This window comes from Poecilia mexicana, unplaced genomic scaffold, assembly GCF_051168715.1.
Source record: "Poecilia mexicana isolate PSO_F unplaced genomic scaffold, ASM5116871v1 scaffold_4, whole genome shotgun sequence".
NCBI lineage: Eukaryota > Metazoa > Chordata > Actinopteri > Cyprinodontiformes > Poeciliidae > Poecilia > Poecilia mexicana.
This window is the reverse complement of record NW_028263373.1, coordinates 10347851-10365684: the sequence shown is the minus strand read 5'-3', so window position 1 is coordinate 10365684 and position 17834 is coordinate 10347851. Positions and strand designations below refer to the sequence as shown.

General features: G+C 38.5%; 1 protein-coding gene across 1 annotated transcript in view; it reads right to left on the bottom strand.

Moving 5' to 3' along the window:
- Positions 1–5183, bottom strand: part of sema6bb (sema domain, transmembrane domain (TM), and cytoplasmic domain, (semaphorin) 6Bb) — a 173121-nt gene extending 167938 nt beyond the window's left edge. The window contains exon 1 of the mRNA XM_014994751.2: positions 2539–5183. The gene's annotated coding sequence lies outside the window, so the exon portion shown is untranslated. The remainder of the gene's footprint in view (positions 1–2538) is intronic.
- Between the last annotated feature and the right edge of the window lie 12651 nt (positions 5184–17834).

Below are 17834 nucleotides of genomic sequence, written 5' to 3'. Positions count from 1 at the left end.
TTCTCTTTCACAGTTATCTCGAGAAAGCTGCAAAGTATAGATGATTACATCTATACTTTGTATGGTCATTTGAGGTTTCATTTAATACTTATTCCTTAGATCTAACGCGGTTTGCAAATGCATTCATTGCCCCTATAAATGTAACATTTTGTCATTTACAACCCAAGACTTCAAAGTGTTCAGTAGGATTGTTATGTGATAAACCAACAACAACAAAAAACGTGCTTAACTGCAGAGGGTAAGGAAAATAACACATGGTTCTCAAAATGTATAATATATTAAAAGTCAGTCCTTTTAGAAACTCGCTGGAATTTCAGCTGAAAAACATTTCAGGCTATGTCTTTACCAGCTTTGCAAAACTATGAACATTCTTGCTCATTCTCTTTTATAAATTAACTCGAGCTCAGTCAGACCAAATGAAGAGATTCTGGGAATGTCAGTTTTCCCTTTTTCCTATTCTTGTCCGAGATTCTCAACAAGATGCAGGTCTGGACTTTGACTAAATTTGATGTAAACCATTCAATCTTTAGCTAATCCTGTGATCTTTCACCAGCTTCTCTGTACCTGCTAAAGAAAAGCAGGTCCAAAAGCTTGGCCTTGCCACCAACACCGTCACTGTGTAGATGGTGAGCTCCAATTAGTTTGTGATGTTGATTTCGTGAAAGATACACCTACCAAAACCTACTTGCCACCTGACAAATTATTTTATTTTCCCGTTTCCATCACACTTAAAGATTTCACAAGATCAAGCAAAACGTCCTGCTCCACCATGGGTCACCTCGATGTGTTCTGGGTAATGCCTACTGTTTTGCTTCGCTTGTAGGTTGCACTTGAAAATTTTTATCACACTTGACAAAATGATCTTCTTCCACACGTCTATTGTGCTTTGAACGGTGGCTATTTAATTTTTTCACGATTGTCAAGGCTACGTTTGTGGAGTAAATATATATATATATATATATATATATATATATTCTCGTTGTCCTGTTAACAGATCATTCCAACTTAGATTTGGATCTATGGAGCTCCTCCAGTTTCCACGAGCCTTTTGGCCGCTTCTCGTATGAATGTTCTCCTGTGATGAATGTTGTCAGTCTAGGTGAGTGGCCAAAAGTATGAAGGCGTATCATACTCTTTCCATTTTCTGATGTTGGGTCAGACAGTGCGCTCTTTGAAATCAAAGGTGGTTTGAACTAACCCCGTTTTTAAATTTCTTAACCTCATCCCTGACCCGTGCTGTGTGTTTATTTAGGGCTAACAGAGCATAAGAGACGGAATACAAACTCGTGCCACAGTTTTCTAATTCCCCAATGCTTTTAACAACCATGCATCTTGTCCTTTTCACTTCACAATTAGAAGCTACTTTATGTTGGTCATAAAAAAACTTGAACTAAAACTAGGATGACAAAATGTGAACAACGTCACCCGTGTGAATGCTGTCAAGACACTGCACCGTCTATTAATTTATAAAAAAAAAAAAAAAAGACCAAGCCTGATCCAGCACGTCATTGCCTGATGCAAGCAGCAGGGGGAAAATGATCCTATGTGCAACCTCCAGCCTCCTCCCTGAGCTCCGGCTGCCAGAGCAGGCGACACCCCAGAGGAAAAGGAATTAAAGAGCCTCTTTTACACCAAGGTTGATTGATACTGTTAAGAGTGACAGCAAGGTTAAAGGAGCTGCTGGTCTTCTATCCCCACACTGGACTGCCTCACTTTCTTTAGATGCCTCTCTCTCTCTCTCGCCCCCCGTAACTCTCCACTTCTCTCCTCTCACACAAACTGGGGCTCATTTTTAAGAGCACCCCTTTCCCCCTGGGGGCTTTAGTTAGTTCTCCATCTCTCTTTTCCAGTCCACAAACCTCAGCACCGGACAAAAGGCAGCTTGAAAGGCAATTTGAATTTGAAACAGAGGGGGGACACAGGAAAAAATGTGTAAGTCCCAAATGGGAAAACTTGAGGCGACTTGGAGCCAGCTAGGGTAGGAGCAGGGCGTTAATCGTAAACTCAGCGTACAGTGTTAAGACTAGATCCTGCAGAGAAAGGAGAGGGACATGGTACAGCCTCCAGGCGTAATTGTAATGGACATTAGAGATCCGGAAGGTTGGACTGTTAGACGACAGATAAGAGGAAAAACCTCCAGTGCAATTCTGCAACACATAATTTAAAAATGAAATTCAAGCTCCAATGAAGTGCGAGCTTGTCAAATTACACGGTTTCTTTAAGAAACTGAGTTTATTGGTTTCAATTGACGGAGAACAACAACAAAAATCCCCATCATGATACATTTGATATGTGGATGGAGATGGCTCAAATCTAGTTTTCAGTGCGGCTGCAAGCTACGCAGTATGAAATTGGACGCGCAGATGCCACAGATTGCACCCACTACTGACTACGAGATGAGTTGGTTCAATTTAGATAACTGGATCCCCCTCCGCTAATCAATGCATCTGAAACATTAAGGCGAGACACGGAACCAAAGCAGCGCACCACCAGCACCGCCCCAGCGCAGCCCTTCACCGGACCCCTCGGATCACTTACCTCTGATTACCAGGAGGGAAAAAGCGCCGCCGAGGCAACAACAGTATGACTCAATTGTCTCTGTCCCACTTGGTACCAAATATCCGAGCGCGATCTAGAGCGTTATCAGATCCCGTGTTGGGCTTTAGAAAGTGTCCCTTCCTGTCGCACCTGTCTCTGGCGAAGAAGAAAAAAAGAAAAAAGAAAAAGAAAAAACTGTTCCCGACATCCATAAGAAGACAACTGTCTCAGCGGTTGGCGTGTGTCCGTACCCTCTTTTACGGGTCTCAGCATTCACATATGCACGCACACATGCACCACCTGTCTCTTCCCGGTGCAGAGCAGCCCACAAAGAGCGCCTATGTGGCGCAACAACACATGGTCAGTCTCTGCTGCAATATACTCCCTCGAACCGAGATCTCAAAGTAGTCTGTAGGCAGTGGTTGGTTAAAAACAAAAGAAAAGAACAGAACAGCAAGACGGAACAATTAAAAATAAAAAGACAACACATCCGTTTGGAAATCACATCTGCCTCTTCAGCCGCTCCAGTTGTGAGATCATGTCTCTGCTGTACCCAACAATAGTTGGTATATTTATTTCTCCCGCTGCGCACCGCCGCTGCTCCGTCTCTGTCTCTGCTGCGTGCTCTCCACCTCAGCTCTCAGTGTTTTGGGGTTGGGGGGGGGGGGGGTGTTGGGACGCTGCGCTCTCTCCACTTCCACGTACAGGCAGAAATCCCATTCATCGGCTGATTGAAAAGAAAAAAAAAAAAAAAAAAAAACAGTTCCTGCTCCCTTAAGCTGCGCTCCGGAGCTTCGATGAGGTGGGAGGACCGATGGGTTAGACTCCGAGCACCAGTATCCACAGCGCTGCTGTCATCCCCGAGACGCCTGGAGACTGTTCGTGCCAAAACCTGAAGCAGAATTACGCACCGGCTGGACTGGAACTGATTAGGGACTAATTAGGGTTAATTGGGAGTGTCGGCGTTGCCAAAAATATCACCCATGTCAAAGTTAGGTTAAACACGCGAGGACTCTTTTGGAGACCTGAAATTCTTTAGGTTCATTTCTGTTAAAAACTAAGACAAAACTTAACAGGGAAACTTGGTTTACCATCCATTTTAGGTTGATTACAATGAATTTCACATTTCCGATCTAAATATTGAAGCAAAAATCAATGGTTTTCAATTTTATTTTTTTATTAAAAATATGAATGAGTGTGTTACCTTTTCATTCAACCTTTGTAGTTATTGCAGCAGTAATTGTTTTGGGTATTTTTTGTTTGTTTTTTACAAGCCATACTTATTTTTTTAGAGCATCTTTGGACACAAAATTTGATGTCTTACCCCAGAATTTTTGATGAATTTATGTTAGAACTTTGACTTGGTCATTCTAACAGACGAAGTCGCTTTGATTTAACCATTTATGGAGTCCTGGTTGAATATTTAAGATGGTTGTCATTATCTTTTGCAGCATCCCAGTGCTTTTCTGCTGGCATTGTCCTGAACTTGGCATTATACATCCCCACATCAACTCCAACCACCTTTCCTATCCCCGCTGTAGAAAAGCTTCACCATGTTTCACTGTCAGGATGCTATGTCCCAGTTGATGTGTGGAATTGGTTTAGCATTCATAGCATTTAGCATGTTTGTCACAAAGAGCGTCTTTAATCTTATCTGACCATACCACATTCTTTTACATGTTTAATGTCTTCCATATTGCTTGTGGCGACTTAAAGCTGAAGTTTCTATAGCCAGTCTTAATTAAAGATTACATTTACACACAACTAATAGCTGTGGCGTCAACAGATTCCCTTGCCTGAGCTGCATATCTTTGCAGCGCCTCCAGAGTTACCCTACAGATCTTCTCTGCCAATGTTTTCCTGGTCTGGCCTATTAATTCAGGTGCATGGCCAGCCCAAACCATGCAAGTGCCATCTTAAAATCCAATAAAATAAGTGCAATTGATTAAAACACAATTAAAAAAAAAAAAAAAACATTCAAAAGGAGCATTCTCTGTGTTTTCTTGGCATTTGGAGCGTGAAAAGAGCCACGTCAAATTTTGAAGTGGATGTAGTCAAATCCAGCAGGCTTCTGAAAAAACAAAACCAGCCTTGTAGCTGAGAAGAATGCAGCCACCATTTTCAGGACTCCCTCATTCTCAAGTCCCAGCTCTCTCTTGTCTTTTTCTGGTTCATAAATCCTTTGCTTTCATGCCCTGACGCCTAAACCAACTCTAACCTCGACATCTAATTCTGACCCATTCCCAAAGAGACCGGGGTACAAATAGAAAACTCGTTGAGCATGAAACCGGCAGATAATATATCAGCCAGAAAAGAAATAAACTGCCACAACCAACACCTTTTTTTGACATATTTGACATATGACACCTGGGCAGCTGCCCAGGTCAGCATTAGCCAGAAGTACCAGACAGAGAAAAAAAAAAAAAAAGATATCTACCCATCAGTTTCAGTTTATGCTTGTGTAGCCAATTCAGAGTTGTTTGTATTTTACCCCTCACAAGAAATTTTAACCATTTTCTGCAGCTTGATTAAACGGAGTGACAGAAGGAGGGGCTCACGTCTGGGGCCAATCTTGCAGGAAATACTATAGCAGCTTTTGTCATGACAACTGATTAATAAAAATCACCTGGTTGTATTTTAGTCAATGTTTGACTGAGCCAACGTGTTCACTTAAATTTTACAGGATCTTTAGGTAGAGATTTTAATTGATGTTGGAATTTAGCAAATACTGAACTGTGAAAAATATTTATATATGGTTGATGACAATTAAAAAAAGGAATTCATTTTCCTGATGGACTGTATCAAAATTCATAAAGTCTTGTGGTTATAAAACAGTGGCATTAGAATTAAGTAGGAGGTTTTATTCGTGACATATCTTGTGCTGATGTTGGAGGAAAAAAAAAATCACGGGGCTGCTCCGAAGCATTTTCCCCCAAAAATTATCTTTTGTATCTGAAAGATCAGGTGGTCAAACAACAGGGAAATTTACCTCGGAGCGGCTCCGTAAGTCACAAAGTGGCTCCATAATAGGCTGCACAGTCAAAGCACAGAGACAGTCTGCAATTTAATTTCACAAGATTTCAGTCCGTTTATCTTCATTTTCACAGTGACGTAGCTTCATATTTGTAGAACACGCTTACAAGCAAAATGTTTTAGTCAGAGATCCTGGAAGTCTGTCTTACAAAAGTCCATATAAACCCTTTGAACTTGGGAAAAAAAAAGAAAGATTTTTTTCAGATCTGAAATATAATTGATATTCACATAATGTTTTAAAAGATTAAAGATTATATATATATATATATATATATATATGTGTGTGTATGTATACCACAGGGGTAATTTAAGTGGATACGTCTGGTGCTTCATGTGCAAAAGCAGTCAAAAGCCCACTGGACCTTTCCATCAAATTGCAGAAGCCACTTTTAAGATTTGATGTATGAATAATTAATATCTGAAATAATGACTACGACTGGCTGAAGGCTCCTGTGCCTAGTGCTCCCTTCACAATCCCAACAAATCTGCTCCACTGCAGCCTGTCAGCCTTCAGACAAGCTGCAGATCAGCTGTGGTAAATCAGACAGCACAGCCTCTGTGTGTGTGTGTGTGCGTGCAAGTGTGTGTGTGTGTGTGTGTGTGTGTGTGTGTGTGTGTGGGAGGACACACACAAACAAGAAAACCACACCGTATATCACCTAACCTAACATAATGACCTGCTCGTTATATGCATGCATGAGTTTTTTCGTCATGCAGCAAGAAAACCTTCAAAAGTCTTGAATGTGAAGTTGATTAAATGTCCCATTCTTGTCTGACTTTCATATTTTTGGAGGACATTGTTTTGTTGTTGAGTATTTGGTCGTCCCCCGCGCCCCCCACTTATCTTTATTTACACAGGCAAAATTCTGTGTTCCCAAGCAGTGTAATACTCATTAACATTATTCATCCAGCTTATCGCCAAATACCACCTCTAACTTTGCCGCTTCTGCAATTACAACTTAAAACAAAAACTGCATTATGGCAGAAAAAAAACGTGCCGAGAACAGAGGACACCTCTTTTTGGCAGTGGCATCGTTATTCAGGCCCCATAAAACTGTGGAATATTGATGAGCTCTTCCTTCTTCCTTGAATTCTGCTTTCACCTGAATGTTTCGTGTGTCTGCAAGAACTTAAACCAATAAGTTTTTTTTTTGTTTTTTTTTTCCAAAAGATGCTGTCAATGGAGCTTCTCGGGTCATAATGAGCATGACTAAACTGGTGCAACGTAGAAAAAGAAGAGACATTTCCATTTTTCTGGAGGGATTTATAGAGCATATTCACAATGAAAAGACTCCCCAAAGAACTGATCATAGAGCCAATACAGTTAGGGACTTTTTATTCTATTTTAAATGTTGAGTGCATTTTTTTCCCCCAAGATTAATAGTTTGTCAAACCAATAACTTGGTCCAGTTAGGTTCAAATCCATCCCTTAACCTTTTTGAAGTTGTCCTTTTTATTGAGTAACAAAAGATAACAAGTGTGAACAGATATAATTCTTAAATTGTTTTTTGTTTTTTTTTAAGGAAGGGGAAAAGTTAGCAAAACCTAATCCAAATCTGATTGTTTTTGAAATCATGCTTTTAAAAACTGGGCTATTAACACTGGTAACCTACCTATGCCATGATAAAGAACAGAAAAAAAACAAAAACGAAATCAGTCAATTGGGTCAAACTGAATCAACCTGTTGTGTTAAATCAATCTCAGACCCTTTTTGGTCTCTGGCCAAATTGGTTTGTTTTTAACGCAACAGTTTTTAAAATACAGGATGTGTTCCCATCTACACTCCTGTAGATGTTGCATTTATATAAGCAAGAATTGCTGTGTTAAAGTTTGACCAGTCTCACTTTTTGTGCACAGATTTGGTAATTTCTCCTTAACCAAAAGCATGTTTCTAAAACACAAGTAATAAAGTGGCTTCAGATTTGTGGAGGGGCTTTATTAAAGTTTCTTTCATCACATCACATTTCCTTTGAAACCACATTCCTCAGAAGTTTCTGGAGATTAAAAATATTGTCTAAGAAGAAGTGATAGTAGGATTTACACTTGGAACAAGCTCAGAGATTAAATGTGAAGTGGATAGAATGAATTTGCATCAAATCAAAATTCTAAAAAAAAATAAACGGCACTTAGATGGAATATCCCTGCTGTGCTACTAATAAATGCAAGAGGTGCAGAGGAACTTCAACAGTCACTCTTAATATTCATAAAAATAATTCTGAAAATGTACTCTTCTACCAGAGCTATCCAGAGTTCTGTTCTTTTCTCAAAATCCCCAGATTAGCATTACCATTCTGTTTCTGCTGCTTTGCATAAAAATTTTGAGCTACGTTCAACAAAAGAACTTTGCCGTTTCATCTCCTGTCAAAGTCTGTGTGCCGACAGTAAATAAATAAAGAAGTTCTCATTTTGTTCGTGCTTTTTCTTTCATCCTACTTGTGTGTTGTAGCAACCAGGCAGCGGACCTGATTATAATTAGGGAAAAAAACAAGGAGAAAGGGCTGACACAAGAAAGTAAACAAAACAGAACAGAAGCCACAACCTTTGATGGTTTATGAACTTTGTAATCATTCAATAACATGGGGGAAGCAAAGCTGAGGAGCCTCATTGTGTATATGTGACTAGGGGTACGAGAGGAAATGTTGATGCGGGTTGAGATAAAGTCTTTAATCTTCTGTATCAGAAGAAATGTGTATGTAAAATAAAGACACTAACTCTCTAGTGGGAGCACTTTTGTGTCTACAGTAATCACATGGTTCACCAAGCTGCAAACAAGACACAAACAGAGAGGCAGTGATAGAGACAGGGTATTGAGCTCATGTGATCAGATGCCGGCTCAGCTCCCATTTTGACTTGTGAAATAATTTCATTTAGTGGAACCACATTTTAGTATTTAAGACCAAGTCAAATTCCTTCGTTTTCCCCAAGAAGGGTTAAGTGAAACAGTTTCTAAACGCCTCAGTTTGACCCATGTGAGTTGTAGCTTTAGACATAAACTGGCTCTGGAGATGGGCACTGAATTCATGGCAATTTGGAAAACAATCTTGCACAACTTGTTACCAATATACTGTTTATGTAACGTGGTTAAATTACACACAGATGACAATGTTTACTAATGTGATTCTGACATAAACTGGTTTCACTGGACTTTTTTTAGGGATATCAGAGCTAAAAGGGTTGAATACCGATTTAGCCAACCTTTTCAGATCTATGTCTGACATTTTCCTTCTGTTTTTCAATTTTGTACCGTTTTATGTTGAGCTGTCCATCCAGTCTCCATTAAATACCTTAAAATGTATGCTAATAACATGACAACAAATTTAAAAGTTTTAAGCGATGTAAATCCTTTTGCAAGGCATTTTAAATTTAAAATTAAAAAGTAATGAAATAAATTCAGTGCTGGGTTTACATTTTCTGTGCTCAAAGATAACCCCAAAAACCCCAAAAAAGGAAGGCAGGAAAACTGATGATGTGAATGTTATTGATGCATTATCTTTGTTTTCCTTCACATGTTGTTTTGTCTTTTCTTCTGTAGTTAAATTTAGTTACTCATTTCCTGTCAGCTTGCTTAAATCTGTGTGTGCACAAAGATGCACAAATATAACATGAACCTAATCCAAAGGGTAAACAGTGCACTTGTTATGTTTCTCCTGTTTAACAGCCTCCATTTATGGAAAAAAAATTACAGTTTTGAGTCTACTTACCTCTTTTTAGCTTATTATTACAGTCAATAGCCTAAGCTTTAACCCCTCTGTTGTTCTCGTGGTTCATATATGCAGAGTGGTTCCTCGCAAGTAAACAAATGCACTAGATTAATTTAGCCAATTTTCCAGACTGACCTCATGCAAGCTGGTAGCCACATCAGTAAAATTAGCTTCAGCTCTCTGTGTGTGAGCAGTTGCATATTAATACAGATCGCCAAGGCAGGGAGCTCATTGGTAAATGGCTCTTATTCTCAGCATGGGATGTAAACAGGGTTTAGAAGTAATCCTTTAGTGAGAGCAAGAGAGTCCCTTTTCATTAATGATGGATGTTTGCTCTATGTCAGAGACTTTTGTGGAACTGGCAGTAATGTCACATTGCACAGGCTAATATCTCATCCTATTTGCTTTGACTTAAACATATACTTCTTGTTAGTTCATTAACAAGAAGTTAATAGACTAACATTTTATGATCTACACATATACTTAATGTTAAAAAAAATACTTTATTGCTTAGTTGTAAACTATGTTGTGAAGAATTGTTGTGATACTGATTTTGATTTCTACCTTGTTGCCACACTGACGTGACTGGACGTACTTCTTTGTGATTTTATGGTTCCTTAAACTACATTGACATTTTCATGTTGCGAAGCAGCAAAGCATTCCCAGACCACTGCACCACAATCTCCATGTTTAATAGTTGGTGTGATGTTCTATTTCTGAAATGCTATTTTGGTAGGATCCACACCCAAACAAATCCACTTTTGTTTTAGCAGTCCACAGGACATTTTCCTAAAAGTCCAGGGCATTATCAAGATGTTTTGGATTTTTCTGGGAAAATATGAAATAGCTCTTTGTGCTGCTTTTATACACTGGTGATTTTTGACTTGGAGCTGTTCCATGGATGTTGTTTTTACTAAGCTTTCTCACTCTATAATCATGAACACTGAGGAAAGTGAGAACAGTAGTGCTCTATAAATATTGATTTGTTGTAATTTCAATGTAATTTTGGTACTGGCCACACCTGGAAAGATACCAGTGGTTTCATGTTTTCTTAATTTATGGATAAATGCTCTCACTGTTATTGGTTGAAGTCCCAAACTTAGAAATTGCATTGTAATTCTTTCCAGACTGATTTTGTTTCTCATCTGTTCTTAAATTTCATTAGATCAGCAAATTAGATTATTTCTGGCCTATTTTATGCTGTTAGACAGTTCCTATTAATAATTTTTTAATATGTTGTCGGTCTGGTAGTAATCAGGCCTTTGTGTGTCTCTGCTAAAATTGAACCAACATGTTTTAATCACAGTTAATTCATCAGGGAAAGTGCGTTGTAGTTAAATTTTCATAAAGGGGCATGCAACTTTGAGTTTTCTTCCTTAAAAGGAACCACAATTAGTTGTAACAATAGACTTTATTTGAGAAATATTCATTTTAAATATTAAAACAATAGTAGGCTGTTCAGTTTTTATAAAATAAATACTGTCACATGGAAGTCGCCATGTTGTTTACACTGCAATGCATTCTGGGTATATCAGGTAAGGTTGGTCCGACTGCGCTAACTGTTCAGCCAAAACATCGTTAAGCCTTTTGAATTTGAATCGAGGAGCGTTGAAATTAATGGGAATGTAAGAATTAAAAAAGGAATAATGAGGATGAGGAGGACCAAACAGAGGAAGAGGAAAGGATAGGCTAAAGAAGCTTGTGTTTGTGCTGCTGCTACCACCTTCGACTTCATAAATGAAACAATGAATGATACTTGCCTCTGGTCGGACTGTGTGATCCAGTAAGTAGTTCTGTAGCTCTGTATCTGGTTCGGTAGCAGCTGTTTAGGGTTCGGCGGCAGTAGGAATAGTCCCGTTATCATTTCCGACAGTTCCGAGCGCTGCCTACCCCCAATGTTTCTCCCAAACCACCGGGGGCAGTGTTTAGGCGCTTAGTGGATACAAACTGTGGGCACGGCATTTGGTTTTAGTTTGGCAAGGTAACGACTACGTCGTAGCGCCTTTATCAGTTTTGCCTGTACAAATAACTCAAAGTCTGAGCATCCCAATTCTCCACATCCGGCCTTCGCCCCGCCCGTTTCCGCCCTTCTGCTAAGTTCACGTCAAGGTCCTTCTCCATTCAGGTGGACTTCGGTGAAGTGTATTACCCACAATTCTTCGCAACATGTGACGTTTTGAGTTAAAAGGCGGAATTATGGCAATGTTTGTTTTCTTTTTGTTGTTTTTATTGAAAATATTATGACAAAGCACACATCAGTAACAACAAGTTTGATATGATAAACTGTGCAGAAAAAAGAATAAACTGCAAAGAAGGTAAATCTGAAAATGTTACAAATGCAAGAGGAATTTAAAATTAACATATTGGTATAAAGATTAGACTTTTGTGATGTTGCAACATTTAAGCACTTTCTTAAATAAAATTATTTCACTTTAAAAATGGAGGTGATTTTTAGAAAGTGGCATTTGTGAATAAACACATAGAGGATTGAATAGTTAATATCATAATTTAACTCTCCATCCTCTGTTAGAAGACCAAATTTTATTAAATCAAAACTGAAAAGTGAATAGATTTCTTGTACAAGATCCAGTTTTGAAAATCTTTCTAAAAACATTAATAAAGTTGCATTTGAAATTGTCTCAAAATCTCAGTCACAAAATGCGCAGGAATTGGCTGCTGTCAATCTAAAACAAGCAATGAATGAAACAAATCAAAGTTAATGGCAGAAAAGAAGAACATAGCTACTTAAAAGAGATTCAGAGTATAAAAATTTTAAAATTTCAAGAAATTAATTGACATCGGAAAGATCCACTACAAGAGAGGCAAATAAGGATATGTAGCAGAATGGATAAATGGTTGACTTATGCACTTTAACTTACCCTTCCAAGTTAAAACAGGTAGCGAAACATCATGCCTTTAGTGTGACGACAAGTCTGTGTTTTTCTGCCAAAACTCATACTAACTCAACACTAAGGAACCATGCATTTCTCATTTGGCGAGACACATTTTCTCTCCACCTCCTTTGAGTCAACTGATTAGATGTCAGGGGTGAACCAGGCTCTCTAAAACAAACAGTGGAGACCCAAAGAAACACATTGACAGCTGTGGGTATTAAAGAAGCCACAGTGATTAAACACAGCACTAGGAAAATGGAGCCCGTTGCTCATGGTGGGAGATGGTTCGCTTTTTAGTTTGTATGTTACATATATGGGTTCTGCTGTTTTCTAGGTCCCCTGACGGTGCCTACAAATCTTTTAGATTATGTGCTTCAAGGTCTGCAAGAGGTTAGCTGCAAATCACCTTTTTTTTTTTAATATCCTTTAAGCTGAAGGCACAAAAGTCGTAAAAGCTCTGTAGCCAGTTAGGTTGTCCTCTCTAAATAATTTTAAAGATTAAAGACGGAAGGTGATTTAATGTCTTTTATGAGCTTTCATTTCACTCTTCCACTTTTTAATGAACATACTGGACCTCCTTATGATGTTCAGGTTGCAGAGACAGAGCATATAGTTAATTGCATGCATTCTGTGCTTGAGGTTGAAAACGTATTCAATTTAGGGGAAGAAAATATTAAACTACATTCTCATATATATATATATATATATATAATTAATAGAATTAATAGGAAAATATCAATAATAAAAGAAACCCGACCTTATGTATGTCTGTAGTACGTCTGCGGTAATGATAAACCTTAATAATCAGAACAGCATCTTCAGTATCTTCTCTCATCATCCTGGGGAGGTCAAAGATGCAGCCTGCTTTTGAGAGTCTTCTCACCAAAGGACAAAGCAGGCAACGTGCTTTTTTTCCCTGTCATCTTTTCAAAAATAGTACAGCAACAACCATGTGTGAGGAGCTATGGAAAAGAGATAGGAAACCTTCAGTGTTACCTGGAAAAGACGGTCTAACAGCATGTGAACAAGGTATTTGAAACTAAAAGGTTGTGTGTCTGCTAGGATGGCCCGTTTGTGCTGACACTCTGTAGGGAACTGCACTATTCTCCAGGATTTTACCTCAGGGTCAAGTTGTCATGTACATGGCTCTGCTGGACTGGTTTGTGTTTTGGTGAGGGTCAACATTTTTGAAGAGTTGTTTGAAAATCAAAACCAAGAAACATTCTGGATGCTAAATGGATAGATTTTGCAACTGTAATGGAATTAGAATTTATGAAAATATTTTCTCAGTGAATGCATAGATGACAAAATGTTTAAATATTTATTTTTAACTCTTGACATGATAAATTTAAAGCTGTCATTATCGTAATGTACAGAACTCGTCCAGTGTCAGGTCATTAGTGTATTAAATACATGATAACTTTAAACATCCTTTCAAATAAACATGAAAGATTTTATTGCTTCAGGCCTGCTGTCAGAAGAAATAAAATAAACCCTATGCTCTTTCAGAGATCTGTTCAAGAACTTAATGGCTTTTGTAGTAAAGGACTCATCTTTTCTGTTTCCTGAGGGCTTGTGGGAGAAAAGATCTCCTCCGTACTAATGTTAGAGAGTAGCCATGCAAATTGGAGGTTCCCACACATTGTCTTTTGTTCATTTCTCCACCTGATGGTAACACTGACAATACGACCAGAACATCTATGAGTGGGATAATGGCTTTCTGCAAAGCATTGCCTGATCATCTGGGTCAAGTGAATCTGTTTTCAAAACTGCCTTGTTTTGAACTTTTTTTTTAACAACTCTCTATGTGTAAGTACCTAAGACAACACATTTTCTACGTAAACTCTTGTGTTTCATTATCACCTACTAAAGATTCTTTAACATCCAAGTCTGCCTTACAAAACTAAGTTGCCACCTCCTCCTCCTAAGAGCAAAGCATCCTCCTTTGACAGAGAGAGAGACGAGGCACAGGCCTCTTTTGGCTGCCAGCTTGATGAGAGACGCAAGTTCTAAAAGACAGGGAGACTCCTGTTTCAACTCAGACAGTAGACATAGTGAGGGGGTTTTTTTATACGCCAACTAAATTGTTACCAAGTAATTCTTAGAAGTAAGTAGTTGGTTGGTTAGTTAGGTGTCTATTTGTGTAACTGGCTGACCTATTCATTGACAAACATAATGCAATTGGTCCAATAATTATGCAGTAGTAAAATTTAACTTCTGCAAAGAAAGAAAAATCAATCTTTTCTTATTTTTATATGGACATACTCTCACATCTTGACCTTGTGATGCCTTGCTAACATGGTTTTGTACGGAGAGTTGTAAATGCAGAAGTCCATATCGTCTTTCAACCCCCTGATAACCTGCCACTGAGTTGTATGTTACCGATACCTTTGTGTTGCAAGCCTCCAGGAAATTTGTTGCAGGATGTTGGAAATGAGATTCTGATCAACTGTGTAATGTCAATGAAACCAATGTTGGTCAGCTGTTATTGGATAAGGTATCATGGTTTCGGGGCTAGTGACGATGGAGATCAGTAAGTGGAGCAGTGAGCACAACAAATGTGGAGTCAATCAGAACCGTTTGATCTATTCCCAAAACACCTTCTACTCCGTAGATTAATAAAGCAAACATGAACAGGAACAAGTGGATTTCATTAGAGGATAATTGTTCTGCTTCTTTGATTTTGCCCAACTGCATTTCAGAAGTGCTTCTTAATGGTGATGGATTTCTTGTTGAAAGGGTTAAGGGTTAATCACCACTTCAAAGTTCTTCAAAGACCTAAAATCACATCTGGAATTTGAGCATCTTGAAAGTATACGTTGTTCCTTTAGAAATCTTCACTTCAATTTACTGAGGCTTTTGAGAATCTAATTTCAGCTAAAATAGACCGTGGATCATTTTGGTTGGGCTGATCAATATGAACTAGTCTAAATGCTGTTCAATAGCTACAAAATACAATTTCTGTTTATTCTGGCAAAGAACGCACAAACCACCTTGTGACGAAATCTATACAACTCAATTTTTTTATGTTCTTGTCTCAATTCCTTGACAAATGTTATTGAATTTACAATCTAATGCTTTGTTGCTGAGTGGTAAGTCTTTGAAGGAAGAAAATAGAGAGTGGAGGCAGAAGGGAACGTTCATTATACTCTACGGGATTGGGGCTTTTCCTCTTATTCACTAATCTTCAGTCACCAGTTCACCAGAACAATTCTGCTCACAATCAGCTGGTCCACTGAAGCAGACTTATCAGTAAAGCAGTAACAGATGAACCCCTTTAGGCAAAAAGTTGGCAGAGGAAAGGAGTGTGGGAGCATTGGCACCGATCATATGAAGCTGAACTGCTTAGTCCATCACATACAGAGACCTCAGACATTTAGTGTCGTCACAAACAAAAATGTAAAAATAAATGTCTCTTTTACTACTGTGACATTATATTTAGAAAAGAACATTTTTAATTGAAGTCAAAGAGAAGAATAAAGTTTAGTCTTAATCAAACAAAACTTTAGTCAGTAAAAATCTTTTTCTTTGCTAACTGCCTCAAAAATGGCTTCTTCCTCTCTGAGTGGCCTTTTAGTTCTTGTTGGTTCAGTAGTCGTTTCAATATTAATAATGGTACTCTCTTACCATTTAATCCAGTATCTTCCCAAGGTCTAATAATTAATCATTTTGGGTGTCCTAGCTGACCTAAAATAGGAAAGGCTTCATCTTAAAATAGTTAGGCACAGTGACTTGGATAAGTAACTTTAGGCTGATTACTGGTTTGAAAATAATGAGTTAGATTAAACTGGTCATATTGGCGTAATGTGTTACTGGTATAGACACCAGACCAAAATATATAAAAATATATACACACAGCGCAACTATAGAGATGTCTCACAAAACGTGAGCACACAAATCACATGCATCAGAATATATGATTTAAAAATGAGATAAAATAGAAAACGTATGAAGAATATCAAATGTCACATTTAGGCTTTAAACCTTTCAAGGTAAGGTGTTTAACATAGAAATCCAGAAAGATTCACATCCAACCAGTAAGACATTTAAATCATCCCATCTCTAAAGATGAAAACGTCTTTTCCAATGCATGTGTAAAGCTTCATAAGTCTGGAAATGGCTACAAAAAATAGTTGTCACCTAAACTTAGCCATGTATACAGTGAAAGCAATAACTTTAAACCATTCAAAAGTGCAACTGTGCCCAACGAGGCTAGACAAGAACCCAGGTTTATCTCGCCATCATTCACTGTGAGGATCATGGTGTAAGAGGGAACATTTTCTTTAAAGGTCATTGAAAGGGAACTACAGCAAAAGTGTTGCTATTTGAGGACGCCAAGGCTCAGTGTTTGGGGGGGGTTTACACCAGAAATGCAGACAAATTGTGAAGAGTCCTGTGTGTTAGAAACCTGAAGGAGACACACAAATTAGATTTAGACAGCCCTCCTCATGCTGTTCCCCTCATTCTGCCAAGTCTAGCCTCCTGGTCTGGTTTTATAACCTGGGAAATGAACCTGTAAAACACAGTCACAACTGCACCGTTTCAGTGAATGTTATCAGTTTTCTTTTTCCAGAAGTCTGGTAGGAGCATTTGGAAAATTAAACTGAACAAATAATGAATACTGTAATGAGTTGAAAGATAAAAAAAAAAAATCCCTCTGAATGAAAGGCATAAGCTGATAGTCTTCTTCTGTCCTCAGTCAGGGCAATCACTGCAGCTTTTCTGTGAGTTAACACCATCCCAGTGCATGTTGGAAACGGTTGTAATTAATGCAGTACTTGCTACAGCGTGTCCTCATTCGTTTTCCATAACCCCAGTTTTCAAGCATATATTTAAATATTTTATTTGTTGACATAAAATGAGCTCCCTGCTATGAAGTTGTGGTGCATCTGCAGAAAAAGAGATCCTACGAATGAAAATGAGATTTAATCTCCAGGTGGGTGAGGCTGTGGAAATAAGATCACTCAATGTGTAAAGACTGCCCTCTATAGGTCTTACACATGAACTGAATTCAGCTTGGACTGGACATATTCTCATGTCTGACTTTTCAGAGTGCTTCTGTTCATTTGTCCTCTTTTTGCTGCCTTCAACCTTGATAGTCAAAGAGCTCTTCTGTGTTCTTGACCTAAACTGCAATGCTGCAGGTTGTTGAAGTCATTAAGGCCACATGTTGGCCATTTTACAACTCAGACATCATGTGAGACGGAGCATGTCATAAATCAAGGCGCCAGTGGCGATAGAGATGACTGTTTTGTATTGTGTGTGGATTTTAGTGTTACAGCAATGATCTCCCAGCTTAACTCAGATGACCTTTTTCACTCACAAACATTAACCGTTCACAAAGTAAACTCCATTATCAGTTGGATGCAGTCTGACTGCTAGTCCTGACCTGAAAGACTCCTTCATATAAAGGTCTTTACATTTCTCAATCCACAGAGCTGTAAATTGTGTTGGTGTGTTATATCCTAAGGGGGAATTCGTTTTTTGTTTTTTTCTTTTGTCTGAGAGAGTTGCTCAGTGTGATGTGTTTGGGGAGTTTATCCAGACACTTAGGCATTGTGTTAAACAGGGATTTTGTTGTCAGTCTTGTTTTTTTTTCTTCATTGAGCCAAAAAAGGTTGGCTTGGGGTATCCGCAAGTGCTCTCATTTTCTTTACTTCAGACCATA